Source organism: Mastomys coucha, unplaced genomic scaffold (assembly GCF_008632895.1).
Source record: "Mastomys coucha isolate ucsf_1 unplaced genomic scaffold, UCSF_Mcou_1 pScaffold14, whole genome shotgun sequence".
Taxonomy (NCBI): domain Eukaryota; kingdom Metazoa; phylum Chordata; class Mammalia; order Rodentia; family Muridae; genus Mastomys; species Mastomys coucha.
Genome location: NW_022196896.1, coordinates 36,020,242 through 36,043,441, shown reverse-complemented (window position 1 = coordinate 36,043,441; position 23,200 = coordinate 36,020,242). Strand labels below are relative to the sequence as shown.

General features: G+C 39.6%; 1 protein-coding gene and 1 pseudogene across 1 annotated transcript in view; both read right to left on the bottom strand.

Annotated features, from left to right (window-relative positions):
- St18 (ST18 C2H2C-type zinc finger transcription factor) overlaps positions 1–16,884 on the bottom strand; it is a 396,007-nt gene extending 379,123 nt beyond the window's left edge. The window contains exon 1 of the mRNA XM_031366775.1: positions 16,814–16,884. The gene's annotated coding sequence lies outside the window, so the exon portion shown is untranslated. The remainder of the gene's footprint in view (positions 1–16,813) is intronic.
- A 5,058-nt stretch (positions 16,885–21,942) lies between these two features.
- LOC116089038 lies at positions 21,943–22,979 on the bottom strand (annotated as a pseudogene).
- Between the last annotated feature and the right edge of the window lie 221 nt (positions 22,980–23,200).

The following is a 23,200-nucleotide window of genomic DNA, read 5'->3' as shown; positions in this document are numbered from 1 at the left end:
AATCCCAGTGCGGGAAGGCACTCACGGCTCACCAGTCCAGCCAAGCAGTGAGTCCTAGGTGCACTGAGAAAGCCTGTCTCAGGAAGAATGTGGAAAGCAACAAAGACATTTGATATTAGCCTCTGGCTTCCACATGCACATGAGCAAATGTGCACATGCATACTCACATGTATACACCACCCACACACACACACACACACACACACACACACACACACACACACACACTTTAAATCCTCCTCTGAAGACTGAAATCCCTGCAGGAAATGAAATTGTCCAAAGCAAAGGAACATGCACCAAGAAAGCTATAGGGTTAGGGAGTAATCTATGTACTTAATAACCAGATTGGAAAGACATCTTAATAACCAGATTGGAAAGACATCTTAAAACCTGAAATCTAACCCCAGAAAAGCATCGGAATGAGAACTGAATTATGCTAGACAAAAGGCTGTTCTAGACTCTACCCAACAAAGCTTAAAAACACTCTTTAGAGAATACAAAGGGTTTTAAGTAACTGCATTCCAGAACCCAGTCTAGCACTATTTAAAGAAACACAACAAAACCCCACATTCAACATGACATCACTCACAATGACCAGTGATAACCAGCATTCTATTACAGTTTATCACACAAAAGGAGCAAGCAAATATGATCCCTAATAGAAATCAATTAATCCAGGATAATCTCATAATTAACAAAATGACAGAATTAATAAAGATGCTAAAACAGCTATAGTTATGTTTCTTATTTCCAAGAATATAGTCAGAAATATGAATGCAATTTAGTGAGAAGGAAAGATATGAACAGCTCATACCGGTAAATTGTATATCAAATACACAATATCTGAAATAAAAATACACTGGGTGAATATAAGAAGATGCTGCTGTACTTATAAATATACCATTCTAACAACTAACCATAAGCCATTGGACCACCCTTGTACGTAGAGTCAAAAACTGAACAGTGATAACCAGAAGGGGAAAACCACTTTGTCTGTAATATTCTTAAGTTGGGAGGTCCAGAACATCACCATTGTGCCATGAAACTTGGACAATCCAGTTTCATGGACACTGATGTTTTATAAATGATTGAGGCATATCCGAATCCATGAGTTTAATTAAAGATATGATGTGAACAAAGAGTATCCATTAGACAAGAATTCAGTCTTGGCAAGTGATGTTTGCATCAATTTGCTTAATTAGATCAGTACTTTTAAAACAATTTGTATAGCATAGGATTAGAGGGCTGAATTTCAAAGGATTGAGCAGAAGCCACAATCATGGTTTCAAACAAATCATCTGCAAAAAATTGGAGGCTGAAAATAGCAATTAGCAGCCCACAGAAAAAAAATTAATGGGTACTATTTCTATCAATTGAATAACCATTTATAATATGGCTTTGCCTGAAATCACTGATAAGTTAACCTTCACCAAATTTTTCAGAGTGGGAGCAAACTGTTCCTCTTATTTATTTCATAACCGATGGACTTCAAATAAAAATTGATCTCAGGTGCAAAATCACTGTGTGTTATTTTGGTTGGGGAAGTAGAATAATAGGCAGGCAGAGATGATAAGCCTTCTACCTTCATGTTTTAGGAACAGCTGTCTGTGGATACACAGAATCAGTCCATGGACACTGACTTGGTACATTCACCTTCGTCTAAAGATTTAAGTAAAAACTACGTAGACAACATATTTCATAAATTCAAAATCAAATATCTTGGTCACTAGACCTGCTAATTCCTCTTCCTGAAATAGGAAAGAAGTATTTATGAGGGAAATAATTTCATGTAGAAAGTAATTTTTTTAATTTTAGCTTAAAATAAATTATTCAGTGTCATTTCTAGCAAATTTGCTTGAAAGACATTCAAAGAACTGGTTCTAACCTTGCATTAGCTGGTATCTTCTTTTCTGTGCTGGCTAGTCTTATGTCAACTTGACATGAAAACTAGAGTTATCTGAAAGGAGGGAAACAATTGAGAAAATGCCTCTATAAGATCCAGCTGTAAAGCATTTTCTTAAACAGTGATTGATGTGGGAGGGCCCAGCTCATTATAGATGCATCCATCCCTGGGGTGATGGTCCTGGGTCCTGGGTTGCCAGGGTAGCAAGGCAGTAAGCAGCACCCCTCTCTGCATCAGCTCCTGCCTCCAGGTTTCTTCCTGGTTTGAGTTCCTGCCCTGACTTCCTTTAATGATGGACTACAATGTGGAAGTGAAAGCCAAATAAACCCTTTCCTCCCCAACCTACTCTTTGGTCCTGGTGTTTTGTCCCAGCAGCAGAAACTCTAATACATCACCTAAGATTGCCTCTTCATCTCTCAGATATGCCAGTTTGTCATCACTGACATTCTCCAAAATCTCAGTGTACCTGACCCAGAAAATATGTGTTAAATTATAACACACCCCACTTAAAAATTAATATGCATATCCCTATCCCAATTCTCACTGACAAAGCTCCCACTGTGCACATTGTTCCTCAAGGTAGAAGGCCATATAGCATACGATGGACGTTACAGTGGTGCTGAAAATCCTCATCCTCTTCCTCAAGTCAAATCTAATGCATGAGTTGGGCACACACGCACACGCATGCACACACACACACACACACACACACACACACACACACAGAAGAGAAAAGAAAAGAAGACAAAAGAAAGGAAAAGAGAAAAGAAAAGATACTTCATAAAGAAAAGTGAATTTGGTAATCACTGATCACTATTTTCCAGGGATATTAGTGAAATCCTTGAAGACATTTTGTGTGCCTTCCTGCTTTCACTAAGACAAAAGCTGTGACAAGCTTTTTTCTTTCTCTCTTTCTTTCTTTCTTTCTCTCTTTCTTTCTTTCTTTCTTTCTTTTTTAATATGGAAGTCAGGTATTGTATGTTGGGTGTTGCACAGGACGGGGTCAATAATGGGAGTGTGCAGCTAATATAACTTGTATTGAGTTCTTGTGAATTGTTTAATGGTAGTCTAAAAAAGCATTAGCCTAACACATAGCCTAACACATAGCCTAACACATAGCCTAACAAGCATTTGTATAAATTGGCTCAAAAATGATTTTTCCAATTAAGTAAAAGCAAGGTGCAATGTTTTTATTGGCTATGTCAAAAGTACTCATACTCACATTCTAAAACATTCGCCATGCTGGTTCATGGTCTGTACCCGAGTAATCCACAGGCACTTTCAACCTTGCAGTCCAACCTCAAGTCTCCACTCACAGGCTATAGACTGACTAAAATCTGCTCCTCCAGCTTTCTTCAGGCAATAGTGCATAAAGTCAAACCTCAGGTTTGCTTCCTCTGCATGAGCCTGATGCTACACAGACACTCCGGGTGATCGACCTCCACTCCCAAGCGTGGAGTCCTCACCCCTCCCTAAAGTGCTCAGCTCATCCCACCCACCCCTGCCCTGCCTCTCCTCAGGCTGCTCTGCCTTGTTCCAGCTTGGTCTCAGGAATCCCACTTTCAGTCAGTCCTTTGTACCTACTATACCCATACCTCAGGTCCTTGATGGCTCCTACCTTTTCTGGAGCTTCACAGCACCCTCACTCTACAAGTCCCACAGGGAGTTGATTCCATGTGACTTGTTATCCAAGCAGCCACGAGTTTGAGTTTCACATCAGCAGATTCCATCAACCTGAATGGGTGGGGAGATGTCGTTGTGGCTGCAGTGGACATATATAGACAGTTTTCATTTCACACTGTAAGGATGGTTGTATTTATTTGCCCTTTCTTCTGCCAGTGTGTTCGTTCGTCTCATCATACCAGGACTTTGTGTCACTCTTCCTCACCTAAAAAGCCGCTACAAACTAAGTGATCAGTAAACACCGACAAAAAGAAAAATGCAGCCATGGCTGTTTTAATTGGATAGAAAGTGCTTCTGAGGTCCTGGTCTTGCACAGATTTTTCCACTACGTGTTCACCACTGCTTTGAACATCCTCCATGTTGAAACATCTTGAATAGTCTGTGAGAGCTGGTATTCAGACCAGCAGTAATGCAGCAGATCTCAACATTCTTCTCACACACGCAATGATCCTGAAATGTGCATTTGTATAGCAACAAGTCACTCTCCCCTTAGCAGATTCACACAGAGCAAACACAATACTGCTTACCAGAGCACATCACATCAATACTAGTTTTAAGGGTTTCTAATGTGTCTGGACATCTATAATTTTGGGAAATACCAGTCAATAATTATCATTGTCAATTTGGCTGGATTTAGAGTCAACCCAGAAGCACAGTTCTGAGCATGTCTATGAGGGTGTTTTAAGACAGTTTTGCTTGAGGAAGAAAGGCACACCCAGAGCATAATGAGCACTATCCTACTGGACTGGATAAAGATGGAGCTAAGTAGCACCATTCATCTTTTTCTGCTTCACAGATCAATAGGACCAGACATCTCATATATCTGTCTCTATACCCCCCCACCATGATGGATTATATCCTAAAAATAAGAAGCAATATAAACCAGTCCTCTTTTAAATTGCTATTTCATCACAAAAATGAGTAAAGTAACTAATACAGAAAATTAGTACCAAAGAATGAATTTGATGCAACAACAAAGCTGGCCACGTGATACCTGGGCCTCTGAAGCACACTACAAAGAAAATATGGAAAAGTCTGGAACTGTAGACTAAAGAATCCCTAGAGTACACAGCTTGTTGGGCTATTCTAGTAGCCGTTTAGAAGATCGGAAAGCTAAGGCAGTTGACAATGAAGGCCCACTTATAGGATTTCAAAGGAGAGAGGGGACTCTATCAGGAATAGAACTAGCAATCACTCTGTAATATTCTGGCAAAGAGTCTGGCTGTATTCCATCTGTGAGTGAAGCTAAATTTCAAATTTATAGATGCATTTTCTTGCAGAAGAAACTTTAAGACGGAATAACATTTTATTCCTACTGTGTAGAGGCTTTTTACCCAGGTCTATCATGAGATAGAAAAACAGGCAGAGTGGAAAGGGGTGTGGAGTACAGTTTGGTGAAAAAGAAGAGAGACCTCCTGGCTTCACTGGGATAAGAAGAGAGGGGCCTTTGGGACAAGACTCTACTCATTAAAGATTTCTTCATTTTGTAAAAACATAAGCTTATTTTAAAGAAGAGGGTCTGAACCAAGTATGATGCTGGGGGATTGTCAACTCAAACTCAACTTCTTTAAAAGTGTTTTCCCACATTCAGCACACAGACACTGGCAACTGGCAACTGTGGTCCAGGAGGACCAGGTTGATCATCCATGTGGTCCTAGTTATGCTGGCATGAATGTGGAAAGAGTAAGGCAGTCATGGAAGACTGAACAAACATTCGAGAAAGCTTCTGAAGTCAGGGAATGTGTGTGTGATTGTCTTATTCTGTGCAAAGAGGTAGTGAAACGCCATTGCACAAAGTTGGTAACCTGAGGCCTAAGTTGTAAAGAAGACCCCAGGATTCGAGAGGTGCCAGGCCTTGGCATGTTTACTGAGAAAATTTGCAGGCACAGAGTGAAACTGACCCAAGAAAGAGATGTACAAGTAGCAGAACTACTTTGTTTGTTGTTGTTGTTGTTGTTTTTAAAGATTTGTTTATTATTATAAATGAGTACACTGTAGCTGTCTTCAGACCACCAGAAAGGTGTCAGATTTCATCATGGGTGGTTGTGAGCCACCATGTGGTTGCTGGGATTTGAACTCATGACCTTTGGAAGAGCAGTTGATGCTGTTACCCGCTGAGCCATCTTACCAGCCCCAAGTAGCAGAACTGAAGAGAAATGAGTGATGGAGGGCATGAGAGCAAAAATGATTCCATCATATGCCCCAGATATAGGATAGAGAGATGCAGGTCCCAGAAATGAAATGAATAAAAAGGAGAAAGATATTACAGGTTTCAGCCCTGTTCCCAGACTATGGCAGCAGCACGACTAGCCATTGTATGTGTGATCAGCCACCTCAGGTTCCTGCCACTGTGACGTCTCTGTCAGGATGCACTGTACTTTTAAACTGTGTGAAAACAAATACTTCTTCCCTTAAACTGTTTTGTTTTGTTTTGTTTTGTTTTTGCCTTAGCCATGATTATAGTAACTAACACCATCAACGAATTTAGCATTTTATCTGCATGCCATGGGGCTCTTCTAAAAAGCTGGAACAAAGAACACCAAGACATGACCCATTTCTCCAGAACTACATTGATGGATCTTTCCAGAAGAAGAGGAGGGCAATGAGTTTCTATGTATCTAAAGGCAAGGTGGGAGCTTCCATGAGAGAAGGGAGCAATGAAATTCATACCCAGATTCTAAGAAACTGCATGCATGAAATGCCTGTTTGTCAATATTTAAAATCTAATGATGTGAAGTAAATGCAGGGCACCAGATACTCATTTGAGTATGGGAAATTTTAAATAACTCTTGAGGTCCAAATATAAATGTTGTCAGTAGACATAAAGCCAATACCAGCAGTATACTTGGTCTGCCTGAGTCAGAATATGCCAAGAGAACAATCCTAAGTAGGGAGGTGGTACAATGAGCAGTTCTGTGCCCTGCTCAGACAATCAAGCTGCATGCCCCAGAATGCACCATGTATGAGAAGAGGTTAGGCTGAAAGTCATAACTGAATTTTTTCTCAGAACAACACCTTTGTGACAATGTATAAGAAGATGTGGAAAGTGTTGTATTGAGAGAAATATTCAGATACTAACAACAGGAACATCTTAGAGTACATAACTATATTCACATTACATGGCAAAAAGCCCTTTGGGCTATTTCACACAAAGATAAATTGTTCCACAGTCAGCAAAAAAACTGGTGTGCAGGTATATTTCGTGAATGAAGTATTATAAATGTAATGTTGTCACCTCTTACAGCCCTCTATGCCCTGTTGTCCCTCTTGTATCCATATGTCTACTGTGTCCCTGATAAATGGCACCAGAAAACAGTAGGACTTTTTAATAAAAATAAACTCACTTAGAGACACACATTAACACAGAATAGCATCCATCTATAAAAATTATTTTTGTTCCTCTTCCTTTTGTAAGAAAACAGTATACTTTAGTAAGCAAATATTAAACTTTAGCCTTAAAAGATTTGGAGTATCTTAAATTGATTTGGTTTTTTGTTTGTTTGTTTTGTTTTTTCAAGACAGACTTTCTATGTGAAGTCCTGGGTTTGCTGGAACCCACTCCCCAGACCAGCTGGCTGTGAACTAAGAAATCTGCCTGCCTCTGCTGAAATTAAAGACACTACCATATCTTAAAATTCTTAGTATGTGAGGAGACTAGAGAAGACAACAACAGAGGAGGACAAGATAGCATATTATACTGTGAAGATTAATCTCTACAATGAAATGACTGTCAGGCATTGATATCACACTTTACATTGAGGCCTGAACTGTCAGAAAAACAGGTGGATATAGGACCAAATGATGCCTGAGAGTGTCTGGGAAGCTTGGAGCTTATTAAGTGTGTGACCACATGACTCCAGCACTCCTCTCAGATCAGAAAAGTGTAGCTATGTCTTTTGGTAAAAATAGGACTGCTTGGAACCCTGTGAGTGATACAAAAAGAAGATAGCTTCAAAACAAAGTTTCATTGGTTAAAAATTATAACTCATGAAGGACTAACCTGGAAGCCCCAGGGCAGAAAACAAAAATTACTCCTAGACTGAATCTTCTACCGCTTGCTGTGTCTGAATCCACAGACAATCCTGCTGACATTATCTAGCTTTTCTGACTTTGAAAGTTAAAATTCTTAGACATCAAGGTGAGATCTCCATTTTCTCTCCAGTAACCTTCTAAGATAGGACCAAGCAGGAAACACAGGCCTCAGAAGAGGCAGGGCAGCCAGCAGAAACTAAGGAAGGACAATTCAGAGACTGTTCCACCTGGGAATCCTTCCCATATTCAATCATCAAATCTAGATGCCACTGTGCTGGCTGACAGGAGCCTGATATAGCTATCTCCTGAGAGGCTCTGACAGCACCCAACTAATACAGAAGTAGAGGCTCACAGCCATCCATTGGACTGAGTACAGGATCCCCAATGAAGGAGCTAGAGAAAGGACTCAAGGAGCTGAAGGGCTTGCAGCCCCGTAGGACAAACAACAATATGAACTAACTAGTATCCTCAGAGCTCCCAGGGACTAAAACACTAACAAAAGAATACACATGGTGGAACTGATTGCTCCAGCAGCATATGTAGCAGAGGATGGCCAAGTTGGTCATCAATGGGAGGAGAGGCCCTTGGCCCTGTAAAGGTTCTATACCCCAATGTAGAGGAATGCCAGGGCCAGTAAACAGGAGAGGTTGGGGTGGTGAGCAGGGAGAGTAGGGAAGGAACAGGGATTTGTTTTAGTTTTTGTTTTTTTATTTTATTTTATTTTATTTTATTTTTTGGATGGGAACCTGGGAAAGGAGATACTGTAAATAAAGAAAACATCTAATAAAAAAAAACTTCTTAATATTTAACCTCACACTTATTTGTCCCAAAATCTAGCACAATTTTTCTTTCAGGCCTATATAAATATTGTCTCATACCACCTTGGCCATAAGAATTGCTATAGTAAAAGTATACCAAATACCCCAGTGAAACTTTATATTTTGAAAAAAAGATACTAATATGAAAAAGGTTATAAGAAAGAATACCAAGGTATTTAATATTTATTTGTTTTAGTTTTATCAAAATATAACCCAAATTGTGTGCCTAGAATTGCTATGATTTATGATTAAAATAATTTTCCTTCAGGTAAATTTCAACAAAAGTCTTTTGGTGCCCTAATGTGATCCACAGAATTATCTTTCCTTGTACTTAAATTTGTTGTTCACAAAGCAATTTAATATATATTACTTTACTTCATCTTCAAAACAACCCTGTGGAGAAGAAGTTAATGAAGCAGCAACAGAAATGTAAAGGAATGTAAAGTTCAATGTGTTTGGTTAAAAAAAAAAATTATTCTGCAAAAGAGCTGAAGACCTGTCATACCTCCATGAATGTCAATGGTAAAGCATTAAGAGCCAGTGTGGCCAAGAGAAATAGGAAAGCTTGGTACTGGAATGAGAAGTAGTGAAGTTCATCAAAGAACTGCTAAAACTAACAGCCTCTCCCACAACCACCAAACACACTAACAAGCTCTCCCATGGACACACCAAACACATTATGAGCCTCTCCCACAACCACCAATCACACTAACAAGCTCTCCCATGGACACACCAAACACATTATCACCCTTTCTCAGGGCCACCAAACACACTAATGAGCTCTCCCAAGTTTCTCTGACCTAATTACCTTACTAAGGCCCACCCACCTCTTCAAGACTCCTCCACCTTTCAACACTGTCACATCAGGAATCAAGTTTCCGATATGGACCTATGGAGGACATTTTCAAACCTAACCTCATCCAAAGCCAAGCACTCACTAGTGACCATGCAGCTTTCCAGGGGATTCTACTGTCATGATCATTACTGAAAATAAGAAAATGGAGCCAAAAGAATGAAGCCCACTCTACTGCTTTCATTTGTTATATAAGAAAGCCAGTGTGTCAAAGAGGGGAACCGTGAAGCTGCAACTAGATCGGTATCTTGGAAAAAGTGAGAAACATCACTCCCCCACCCATGGAATCATTTCAACCAAGAGGAATAAATAAGAGGAAAAAGAATAGGAAAGTCCCCAAGATCAGCAGACTGGCTCAGATTACATAATGCAAGGTACTTTTGTTTCCAGGAAAATACATTCTCAAGGCATTTCATAATTTTGATCAGCTTCAGAAAAATATTATCTACGTTTGTAAAAGAGGAAATCTGTCTTTTGTTAATAACAAGTACTTGTATGTATGTGTGACACATATACAGTATTGTGTTTCATCTGGACCAAAAGTTGAGTGCACCCCCCTGTGTAGCCACCATTCCCATTTGTCAGCCATTACTCCTCCTACTAGTCATCTTGGTTCCTGTAAATAATGTTGCTTTTTCTTCCATGTCATATGCACATACTTTGTGTATCTGTGTAAACTCTATGAGACACAGGTGAGAGAACTCATGATGCTTGCCTTTCTGTGGCTGGCTCCAATTGCTCCAAATGACTCTCTCCAGTTGTTTTATTTTGATTTTCCTGCAAACAACATAACATCATTCTTCAGAATGCAAAAAAGTCTGTATATATGCTGCACTGTCTTTATCCATTGCTCTGTCACTGAACACTATTCTTGTTTCTTTCTTGTTGCTGTGATAAATACCATGGCCAAAAGTGATTTGGGGAAGGAAGGGTTGGTTGGCTTCCAGATTACAGTCCATCATGGGGAAAAGCCAAGGTAGGAACTTGGAGGCAGAAACTGAAGCAGAACAAAGCAATAGTATTGCTTCCTTCCCATGTCTTGCTCAGCTTGCTTTCTTATGTCATCCACCTTGCCCAGGGGTGGCACTACTTACAGTGAGCTGGGCCCTCCCATATTAGTCATTAATCAGAAAAAACAACCCACTCACCTATTCACAATCTGATGAAAGAAATCCCACAAATAAAATTCCCTCTTCCAAGAATACACTAGTTTGTGTCAAGCTGACAAGAAACCAATCAGCACAAACAGCTAAGCTGGTTTCCCTACTGTGAATGGTACTTCAACAAGAGTTGATGTGCAAATATCTGTGCTGTGTTGACTTGGTGACTTGTTAGGTTAATGGCCAGATATGGTGTGGTTTATCATATATTAGATCGATATTTAATTTTTGATGACCCACCATACAGATTTCCATAGTGGCTAGACTAGTTTATATCTTCACAAACAGATGTCTAAGGGTTCCTCCTCCCACATCTAGCCAGTATTTGTTATGCTTTCTTTTCTTATGACTGCCATCCTGACTGGGATAAAATAAAATGTAAATATAGTTTTAATTTCAATGGCTGTGATGGCTAGAGAATTGAATAGATTTTCATGTGTTTAATGGTTATTTGCACTTTGCACTTTGAGACCTTTCTATCCATTTTACTAGACTATTTCTTGATCAGATGTCTAATTTCTTGTTGTTTATTTACTTGTATATCCTAGATAACAATTCTCTGTATCCTAGAAAAAATTTTCTCCTTTTCTGTAGGCTGTCTCTGTTTTCTTTGCTGTGCTTTGTTTTCTTTTCTGTTTTCTTCACTGTGCAGAAATGTTTTTAATTTCTTAAAGCTCAGTTGTGGATTGTAGGGTTATTTATATCCTTTTCTATTAGAATTTAATGATATATATGTTCTTGAGGCATATCTTAATGATGTTTTAAATTTCATTGATATCTGACATGATGGCTCCCTTTTCATCTCTGACTTTGTTAATCTGGTTTTTTTTTTTTTCTTTTTCTTTTGGTTAGTTTAGCTAAATATTTGCCAGTCTTGTTTATCTTGTCAAACAACCATCTCTGTTTCATTATATTGCTTTACTCATTGCCATTTTCACTTGTTTCTGCCCTGATCTTGCTTGTTTCTGCCTATTGTTTGAGGTCTTGTTTCCCCTTGTTTCGTATAGGCTTTAGGTAAAACATTATTATGATTTTTATTTGAGATATCCGATTCTGTTTTATGTTGGCCCTTGTTTCTATAAGGGTCCTTGTTACAGCTACTTCCATTGTATCCTACCATAGGTTTTGGTCTGATGTGTTTTTATTTTCATTAGATTCCAGGACACTTTCAATATCCTCTTTTATTTAATTGATGACCCACTTACTTATTTTATTGAATTGATGACCACTTGATGCAACAATGTGTTGGTTAATCTCCATGAGCTTGTGTATGTTAAACAAATTGTCTGGCTTTTGATTTCTAAGTTTCATTCTACCATGGTCAGGCAATGCGACAAATTATTTCAAATATTTCCATACTTTCTGTTTTTAAGATAGATGTATCTTTGTGTCTTATATATTTTAGAGGACGTTCCATGGGTTGGTGTGTGTTCTGCAGTATTTGGTTGGAACATGATGTAGACTTCGGCTAGGTCCATTTAACCTATGAAGACATAGCTCTTTTTGTCTCCAAATAAATTTGCCAAATTTTACAAATAAAAGTATATGACAACCAATTATACTTGAATTTCAGACAAATAATGTTAATTTTAACTATATGTCCTATACTTTGCAAGAAACATCAACTAAAAATGATTTTCAGTCTGAAATTTGAATGTAACCGAGTGTCCTATTGAAGCCCTAGCTGTCCTGGAACTCACTCTGTAGACCAGGCTGGCCTTGAACTCAGAAATCCACCTGCCTCTGCCTCCCAAGTGCTGGGATTAAAGGCAAGCACCACCACCGCCCAGCTTGGTGTCTTGAGATTTATCTGGCAACATTAATCCCAAAATAAGTTTAAAATAAAAAAGAATGCTACTGAAGGACTTTAAGTACTCAGTTACTTACTGTATCATGAGAAGGCATTCTACTTACACAAAAGAGAAGCCATCTGTGTACGATCAGATTCTATAAGCCTTGTTTCTGTTCACAAGAAGATCAGGGCAGACCTGATACTGCTTAACCAGAACAAATTTGAATAATGTGGCCTTGGAAGCAGCAAGCCTCTAGTTGGAAGAACAACTTTGTACCTTGGACCCATTCTATCTGCTGCCACACCAGAAAGGCTCAGTATCAAAGGAATGTTACCTTTTGTTGACAGACTCAACTGCTTACATTGGACAAGAATCGCCATTTCCTCACAGCTTGTGAAGTTGAATTTCCTGTAGTGCCAGGATACAGAGGTGGAAAGAAAGCACTGCTCTGGACACTGTTTTCTGGCATTCTACCAACTAATGACTTTCTCTTCCTCCACATATTGGCTTGCTTAATGTGACTTTGGTTTCTCTAGTGGTCATTGTTTTAACGTTTTAAAAATGCATGTTTCAGTTCTATTTCTTTATTTTCTAGTTTATTATTTCTAAATAATAATCTAAAAGATTGTTCCTATTGACCCCAAACACGAAAGAAAAAGTTTGCACAATATAATTACTCTGTCTCCTTTCTCCTTCTTCTTGTTTAGTTAACTAAATCATTATTTTATATCTTCATTGTTTTGAGATAATTACATACTTTAGTCTCCATTGTTTGATTTACAAGCTTTCATCTTTCTTTACATGTGAAGTCTCCTATTTATTTCTCTATCTTCTTGTAAACTTGGTTGCTATTGACTCTAAACTTGTTTTGAATATGAAGCATTCCCCACAGGCCAATTATTGAATATATGATTCCAGTGTTGTTTTTATTTGAGGAAGAAGTGAAAAACTCTAGGAGATAGAACATAACCAGAGGAAGTAGATCACTAGGCCTAGGAGTGGGTTCTTGAATGTATCTTGTTCCTGGGAGATTTGGGTGTGTGTGTGTGTGTGTGTGTGTGTGTGTGTGTGTGTGTGTGTGTGTGTGTGAAGATATATATATATGTATATATATAAACGTATATATATCTTCTTGACCCTCTACCCCCACCTCCCCTCTCGTCCACAATGAAGTGCAGACATAGATGACAAGTTCCTCTTGCCATGATTTCAGAGTGATTGGAGCCATACATATATGGACTAAACCTTCTGTGCCAAATCAAATCCTTTTGAAGTTGTTTCTGTTGAGTATTTTGTCATGGCTTCAGAATAGCATTGTTTATTCCCCAGAGCTAGGCACAGTGGGCAGTCAGAAAACACATGCCTTAAAACTACCTAGCACCTCCCCCCCTCCACCTTGGATCTTCATTCTGGATGAAAGTAGATCTACTTTCACCTAATTTGACTTCTACACATACCCTTCAGCTATCAGTATAGAGTCCTCCTTTTCCAGGACCTCTTGGCAACTATGTGCTCTTTCTCTGCTCTATCTAGAGGACTATGTTTTGAGTTAACTGTTCCTATTGGTCTCATGGCACGTCCTAGATATTTGGCAAATTGAAGCTATCATGTGACTATTGTGGCCCTGATGTCCTTCGAGGGACTAGCATATTGTAATTAGCAAATATTTACCAAAGATAGAGTGAGACAAAATCTATGCCAAGTACTAAAAACACAAAAATATAAGCTGTTTCTTTTCTTCTCGTGGGAAGCTCATGTCTGGTGTTACAATCTATAGATGATAAAAGCACTTAACACAGGAAACAGTTGGAAAATCCTGCTCTAGCAGTGCATCTGACATACTAATGTCATGCAGAAGGACATGTGAAGAGTACTTGTAGTGAATTGAAAAGAATGTGCTTGGCAAATAAGCAAGTTAATATCTAAACTCCTTACAAACTCAGAAGGGTCTGTACCTTAGCTGGTTAGAATGTTCCCCTTTTTGCCTTAAGAATATATCAGAGCCGGGCGGTGGTGGTGCACAACTTTAATCCCAGAACTTGAGAGGCAGAGGCAGGCAGATTTCTGAGTTCGAGGCCAGCCTGGTCTACAGAGTGAGTTCTAGGACAGCCCAGACAACACAGAGAAACCCTGTCTTGAAAAAAAACCAAAAAAAAAAAAAAAAAAAAAAAAAAAAAAAAAAAAAAAACAAGGATATATATCATATACTCATATATATACATACGTACATAGAGTCATCATGTATGCACAGCGGACCTGGAACACACCCATGCAGGGGCTTTGCATGCTGCTTTAGTCTCTGTGAGTTCATATGAGTTATTACCATGTTGATTTAGAGAGTCTTGTTTTCTTGGCATTCTCCATCTCCCCTGATTCTTGCACTCTTTCTGCCTCCTCTTCCCCTGTGTTCCCTGAGCTGTGAGGGGAAGGTTTTGATGGAGACATCCTAAATAGGAGAGCCAATACTCTTAATCACTGAGTCATCTCTCCAGTCCTCACTTATTTTTTTAAGTACATAGTGAGGATTTATGTACTCATTTGTTCATCCACAAGAATACATGTATAGATGTTTTGCGTACACTACTTAAAGAACTTAATGGCTAAAGTGAGGAAAATCTTTGGTGGTCAGTCTTCAGAAACTTCTGGTTCTGCTCTCATTGTTTTGTCAGCTGCCAAGAGAAGGCAACAGCTCAAACATAGGTGTCTGCTGTAAGTATCTGCATTTTAGGCAGACCACGAGTAAGTCAAAACATTTTACTGACAACACATTTTTTTTTTAATTCCAGCCACTAAAAATTTCAGCTGCATTCATTAAAATACCCTTATCCTCACTTAAAATATGACCAGATACTTTGAATCTGATAGAAAAGCAATCAGGAAATAGGATTGAACCTCTGCATGCTACGAGAAGAGAAGTAATCATCAGCATCACCCAGCAATCAACCCTGCTACCTACTACAGAGACCAGGGTATTGCAAGAAAGCGCTTAATGCCTGCAGTGCAGGGCTGGAAATACATTAGCATGGCATTTTGAAATCACAAACCCCATGCCTTTCTTTTCTTTTCTCTATATCTTTTCTCTTCATTTTTCATTCTAATTCCTAGAGTATCTTGTTTCCTTCATTGCAAGGGGTCATATCTTTCTTACTGTTATTTTAATTCAAATTAGCTCTTACAGTGGTTGATGTTGTTAATAGAGCAACTGTGATTTATTTGACTGATGATCATCACACCTCTGTTCAAGCCATTACACATAGTTAACACTATATTATGCCTTAAGAACCCACCTATATAGGTAAATAAAATTATTTTTAAGCTTATTTTAAGAAAAGGGGAGAGATGGATTTTTTCATTGGACCATGGTTATTTTGAAAGGGCACATGCTATATATTTACTTTGTGAAAGATGTTTGAAAAGGCTGAATTTGTGCTATCTCTTATAATCCAAATAAACATGAATACATTGAAACACCTGAATCCAGCTACCCATTAATATAACACTCCCATAGCAAATGCAGTATGAGTATATTTAAGGTTTTCTTATAGTCAATATTGGGAATCATCACATAATCTTTATCAACAGAATTTGTAGTTTGTGTTTCAATATAGTTAATTAGCACGCTTTCATTTGAACAAAGAATAGAAGATAGAATATGTTTTGTGATAGATTCTTCATGTATAGTGAGGTATAATGTCATGTGAACCAGTAAATTGATAAGCAGAATTCACAGCATAAGAGTTTTTTTATGGAGCCAAAAAGGAGCAATCATCTTTCACAGATCACTGTTTACTTCACTGGCCTAGCAAGAACGCTCTCTGTCAATTATGTCAGGATGACTTAGAGAAGGAAGCACCTTTGCACACCTAGGCAACAAGATACTTGTCCCCAGAGGTCCTTAGTGTCAGATGAGCAACTGAAAACATATCCGTAAGATGCTGACGACATGAGTAGAAAAGAGACAATCAGAGGGCTCACAGCTGGTTCTGGAGGAAGTGGGAAAAGGGACCAGTACCTGGGAGATACATCTTTGTGCATGAGCCTAGACTTTTAGTAATCTAATGGCAGCTGTGATGGTGAGTAACACAGAGTCATCAGGGCAGAGTGACTCATTGGGATTTGGAAAAATATCTATTTTTCCAGAACTCTGTAAGATTAACAAGAAGCTATCCATGTACTCTCTTATCCTCATCCAGACCAAGCACTGCAGCAATAGAAACAGGCTTGAATAGACACCCGCTGCTCTTACCTAGGCTGCTTATTGATCTTAAAGAACATTGAAACTTTAGACAATGAAATATACAGCATGTTCCCTTTCAAAGAAACCACAAGCCAGTCAAGCATAGCACGGTCAGCGCAGGGGGAGCATCCTCACCAAACACAGTCAAACCAACAATTAAAAGAAAGACTAGTTTTTACTCAGGCTGCAAAAGTATCTTCATCAACCAGTATCTGAAGAAAAATGAGTCAGAAAGAGGAAAATTCTTAGCAGCAAAACCACAGCAATTAAATATTTAATCTAAAGTTTAATTGAAAGCCAAATATATAGTTTCTTAAATTTGTATAAATCTTACTTGTGAAGTCAGCTGCAATGAAGCTGAAGAGAAATGTCGGACAAGGCTGAAGAACTCTCATGTAAAACCTTGACGCGCAGAGAACATAAAAATGGGGAAGAAATCTTTCCACAAACTTTGAAACCACATGACTCCAACTTTAGTCCTTGTAATGACTTCTCCTTTTCTCCTATTTGTTCATATTCAAAACTTTCATGCTAACATCCACAGATTCATTTATTATGAGCAGGTGGTTTGAATTTACATCTCTATGTAAGGCTGAGTCACAACTAAGGTAATAGGCTTTGTGAAAAATTAAATGTTTTCTTTGACTTTCTTATCACCCTGTAAAGATTATAATCTGTCACCTTATAGAGGCACCAAGACTATTTTAATTGACACTTGATACCTTTACCCCAATTTTCACTTAACTCATCAAAGAAAGTTGTGGTTCAATGAAATCAAAAGCAAACAGAAACCCAAGAAGAGAAATGAAAGAAAACAACTGTAATGCTAGGAAGACCAATCAATTTCAGAGCAGTTCCCTCCAGAGAAGCATAGAGGTTTACTGGCAAAGCCCTCTTTGGTGTAGTAACTGACATTTTTTAACCTTCTTATTAAGCTGTTGTTTAAAATAAAATAACACTAACAAAAAACAAACAAAAAAAACAGTAGTATACATATACATATAACTTTAAATATTTGGGTTTCAAATAAATAAGGTAAGTTTTTGTTTTTTAGAAATTTATATTCATGAAAAACAAAACAAAAGTCAAACAAACAAAAACAGTCCCTAGCATTATAATGTCCTTGAGTTCGGTATTTCTCAAGCTACTTTTCAATATGACACACTAGGTCAATGAGAAATCCCTTCCTCTCTTGTCCTTAGAAAGGGCCACTGTTGTTATACAGTTAAGTAAATATCTGAAAGACAGAGAAAAAAGTATAAAGAAATTCCTGTTGTATAAAAGCTTCAGACTGCCAAGAAATTTGACTATGTCAGTAGAGATTCTTAGCTGCAGTCCAAATTGATCAGACTGGATAAGCAGTTTCTTTGTGGAAAAAGTTCAAGGTAAGTATTCTCTTTATTGTTTCAAAGCCCACTCATATTTCTCATTGTCAATAATGGAACTAAGTGGCAAATATTTATCTCTGCCTCTAGTAGTATTAACTGATTGTTTTTACTTTTTTTAAGGACCTAAGACTGCTTTTCCAGAACAACTATCAAAGTTGTGTCAAATTCACTTTTCAGGTAGTTCTTAGAAATTTTGACTTAATTCAATAGTGATAACAAACAAGTTGGAAGGTATGAAAATCCTGGCACCAGCTTGTGAGATCCAAGCTGTTCAAGAGAGCTCTCAATGTCAAGCAATGTTTAGAAGAAGTAGTTTCCAAGAAACTGGCAGAATGAACCGAGCCATTAATGATATTATTCCTGTGCAGGCATATTCTCATCAAAAAGCAAGATTTGTTGGCCAAAAATACAATGATGTATTTTCCTCTATATTCAGTCATAATTTCCAATTTTTCCTGTTCATGAAGTCTGGAGAAGAATAATATCGAGGTATTCTAAAACTTTGGGACAGGTGATGATGGCCAGCTTTATAATCAAGCAGTTTGATACTAGCTCTGGGCAGCATTCTTGCCTGTAACCAAATGCCAGCACTCTGCTTTTCTAGGAACAGAGGGAGCAAGAACCAAAGCAGGACCCTATTTAAAAACAACCAGATTAGAAACTATCTTTTTTTTTTTTTTTTTGGTTTTTCAAGACAGGGTTTCTCCGTGCTGTCCTGGCTGTCCTGGAACTCACTCTATAGACCAGGCTGGCCTCAAACTCAGAAATCCACCTGCCTCTGCATCCCAAGGGCTGGAATCAAAGGCATGAGCTACCACTGCCTGGCTCATGAAACTATCTTTTGGGTGTTTCAAGCAATAATCAGAAAAGTAACAGGATGCAAAACTTTAAAGCTCAAATTTTATAACTTCTTGTCAGAATTCGAATCAGTACCCAACCTACAACCACCAACCAAGGACTGCACATGGATGGGTCTGATTGTTCTGGCAGCATGTGTATAGTAGAGGATTGCAATTTGATCATCAATAGGAGGAGAGGAGCTCGGCCCTGTGAAAGTTCTGTGCCCCAGTGTAGGGGAATGCCAGGGCCAATAAGTGGGAGAGGGTGGGGTGGCAGGCATGGGGAGAGGGGAGGCAACAGGGGTTTGTTTTTGTTGGGTTTGCTTGTTTCTTTGTTTTTTGGAGGGGAAACTGGGAATAGAGAAATTTACATGTAAATAAAGAAAATATCTAATAAAAAACTTAAAAAAAAACATTTTTGAAATGTGGCTTAAAATTCTGAATGCTGTCTAGAGCATCTATTAGATTAGAATTGTTATGTGCATAACTGAATTGTTATTTTATACTCAAGGAGTGATCCTTCAAGGAGAGCCAACACCTTTGAAACTTATCTGGGACCCAAGTGCATTAGGAAGCCAGAACAAGGAAAAAGAAAAATGCAAAGAATAGTCAAATCAGCAGAACAGGGTCCCAGCAGCGCTGGGCAGCTTTGCATGGGCAGCTTTGCATCTGTTTCCATGCACACAGTTGCCCTTCCAGCCATATGGATGGCAAGGAAAATTCCAGTGTATGCAGGGAAACAAATGTTAAACTCAGTGCTTAAAGGGGCTGCAGAGATAGCACTGGCTACTCTTTCAGAGGACTGAAGTTTAATTCTGAGCACCCCCCAGTGCTTCACAGTCACAGGTAACTACAGTTCCAGCGGGATCTAAGAACCTCTTCTGGCTTCTACAAAGCACTAGGGTGCACATGGTGCATAAGCATACATGTAGACAAAATACTCATATACATTAATTAAATTCTTTATTAATTAATATAAAATTTAAATTTTTCATGGAGCCTTTAACATCTTCTGTTCTTGATTCAAGAGAATTTTTTAATGACTAATTAATAGAAATGTCTTTAAATGGTCAAATTTTAAAGAAAGTGTGAAATGTAACATGGGATAACTAGATGAGTTACACTTAAAGAATGTATCTGATGTGGTAGAATAAAAACTATTTTACCACTGGGATAAACTTGGTACAACTGTCCCTAGCTCATTTAGCTAATGAATTAGTTCAAGTGTCTCTGAAATTGTTAAGATGCTGCATTGTCACACTCTTCAGGCCAAGCCAATTTCACATTAAAGGGAAGAAGTGCAAAAAGTGCTTCTTGTGTTTGGGCTCAACATGTACATGTGGAATAAATAATCATATAAATAAGAAGTGTGAGATGATAGGGTCAGAATATAATATAGCATCTGAGACTGATTCAGAACTCAAGATTCTGCTTACTGAATGCTCCATAGTACTGTGCTCACAGCAAGATTTAAATGGCTAAAAGAAGCAGGAACCATTGCTCCAGGTTACAAATTTATGCACGACCAGGATATTGATTCTGTTAGCTGTTCGACTCAAATCTCATAAACTCTTACCTTGACTTTTCCAGACTCCTTCCCTACACATTTCAGCTTTCCTCTGGAACTAATGATAATGTGGGCATGTAACTCACCTAGAGAATATGATTAATATGCAAAATATTTGGTAAATCATACATAATTTTCCTTTGAAGTGCTGAAGATAAAACTCAGAGCCCTATATGTGCCAGGCAGGCATTCTCCTCCCTCTTAACTACATGTCCACCCCTACCCTACATCTTCCACACAGACATTTTCAGAGTAAAGAATAAGATCAAACAGATTTAAACTATATCATAGTACATCTACACAGTAGAACACTAAAGAATCAATATTCAAGAGCAAACTCAATAAAGATACAAAACATAATTTGTAAATATTAATAGAGTATAAAAGTACTCTGTCCAGACAGTAATTTTTCATATCCAGCATATAAAACTGTTAACATGGGGCTGGAGAGATAGCTTTCTTGGTAATGTTCCTAGGTTCAAGACCACTGAACCTACATAGAAACCTAGGTATGCTAATATGCACTTGTAATCTCAGGACTGAGTAGGCAGAACATGTAGATCCTTAACCCTCCAATACAGCTAGCATCACGAGTTTATTTAGCAAGTTTCAAGCCAATGAAAAATCCCTATCTCAAAAAAGCATTGCTGTGGCACCTGATGAACTCCTGGGATTGTCCTCTGGCTTCCACGTGAATCTGCACACATACACACATACACACGTGCACACACACACACACACACACACATGTACACACACACAAACTATAAACAAACTTTAGAATGAAGATTTCTAGGTGAATTCAAAAAATCTCATTAAAAATTCTTCTTTCCTTAGAAAGTTGACAAATTTAAATAATTTTAGAAAAGATGTCAAATCACCTCTGTCATTTTTAGTTGACACAGAGGTTTGACACCTAAACCTTTAAGCAGCCAATTAAATGTGGGTGTGTCCAGGAGTAATTTATTTCAGGGAGATCAAGAGTCAAAGTTGCTGTCACAAATCCCAGGCCAGCCTGGGACTCTCAGCCCTCCTGTCTCTACTTTAGAGTACCAGAATTACAAGTGGTTGCAACCATACCTAGCAAAAGGCACTTCAGTAACAACATTTTTCTATACAATTATTCTACAGTCATGAACTAATACTACCAGCTTGTGCTTGTGCATGTTATCAAATAAACTAAATTTCAAAGGGAATTAATTTCTAATAACATCTCTTTTTGGTTTTTTGTTTTTTGTTTTTCTGTTTTTCAAGACAGGGTTTCTCTGTGTAGCCCTGGCTGTCTTGGAGCAAACTCTGTAGACCAGGCTGGCCTCGAACTCAGAAATCCGCCTGCCTCTACCTCCCAAGTGCTGGGATTAAAGGCGTGCGCCACCACCACCAGGCATAAAGTGACTTTTCTCTTGCAGTCTCTAGTTCCACTCTTGGAATGGCTCTGCTCAACAAGGCTTTAGTTTCCTGGATCTCTGAAGATACTCAGTGCACAAGTTCCCAGAAACAATAACAACAACAACAACAACAAGACAAGCAACCCAGACTTTTCTGCCTGCCTGCCCGCCTCAGTTCCTTTTCTGCTTCTAGGAACCATGGGGATGGGACAGTGGAAGACAAGGAGCGAGAGCTACTCTGTAGGAGCATGATTACACTTCCCCAGGCCATGGCACTAGAGTCACCCATTGTTAGCAGCCACCAACTGGCCCATGTCCTCTCGGATATAGACAGACTGGATCTCCTTGGTCTTGAGGCAGAGACCACAGGCCCAGACGGCAGCCGCCTCGGTGGTCAGCAAGCCTTAGGCACTCTCAGTCATGCTGGTGCACTTCTGGCAAGAGGCTCAAGCACCACAAGGGTACACCCGCTCTAAGGAAGGCTGGAGCCCTGAGCCTCCACCTGCCTTGCCAGGGGGTGCCAGACTGTTGGCATCTGGAGTGCCCCCACTTCGACCGCTGCTGCTGCTGTTGGGGGGGGGGGGGATGCGGAAACTGGGCTGATTCCCATTAACAGCAGCAGTGGGGGAGCCTGAGCTCCTGGAGAAAAGCAGTGGGTTCAAGGGCTTCCCACCATCCTCACCACCAGGGCCAGGAAATCCAGGGTCTGGACCAGGGAAAGGACTTGTGTTGGGAGGCAGGCTGGGGAGTCCCTGACCAGGTCTCTGAAGAGAAGGACCAAAAGGTGCTCCTGGTTGGGTAAAGCATTGGAGAGGAGGAGGACCCAGCTCCTCTCTAGGAGGTTGTCCCATGGTAGGCGAGATCCCCCCACTGGGCCTAGCCTCATCTGCCCACCAGGTGGACTAAAGTTTTGGCCTAGATACTGGTTGAAGGGTTGACTGGAAAAGTTCATGTTGCCCGGGGGCGGGTAGCTAGATCCCTGAGGAGGCATATTAAAGGCTGGACCCATAGGGTTGGGAGAAAAAGGAGGGGGCTGCCGTCGAAGTGACTGGGGACCCCTCCTCCTCCAGTGCCATAGCCTGGAGGTACCTGGCCCACCGTGCCCCCCTGTACACGAAAGCCTCCAAAGGGCACTGGACTGCCGAGGAACTGGGGGCCTAAGTCCCCCCCACCTTAGGACTCCGAAGTCATCCTCAAAAAGGTTAGAAGTGACCAGAAGATCCACCATGGGGGTGAGGGGTGGGGCAAACTCCCTCAGATGTAAGTATGCGGGACCCTGAGTTTTTGACTTTCTTCACTTCTTTTCAGGGCTCTTCATTTGCAGACCTGGAAGAGCAGCAATGGGCAGACAGGCAAGTTTTCCTCAGGTTTCTACAGTCTCTTTCCTCCCAGCCACTCTCTAGACTCTAACTTCCAAGTACACTTACTTATGGCCTTGCCCTACTTCCTTCCGGTGCTGGTCCGCGGGTGGGGGTGGGAGGAGTGGGAGTGGGAGTGGGAGGAAAGCGGCCTTGGGTTGGGGACCAGCGTTGGTATGGG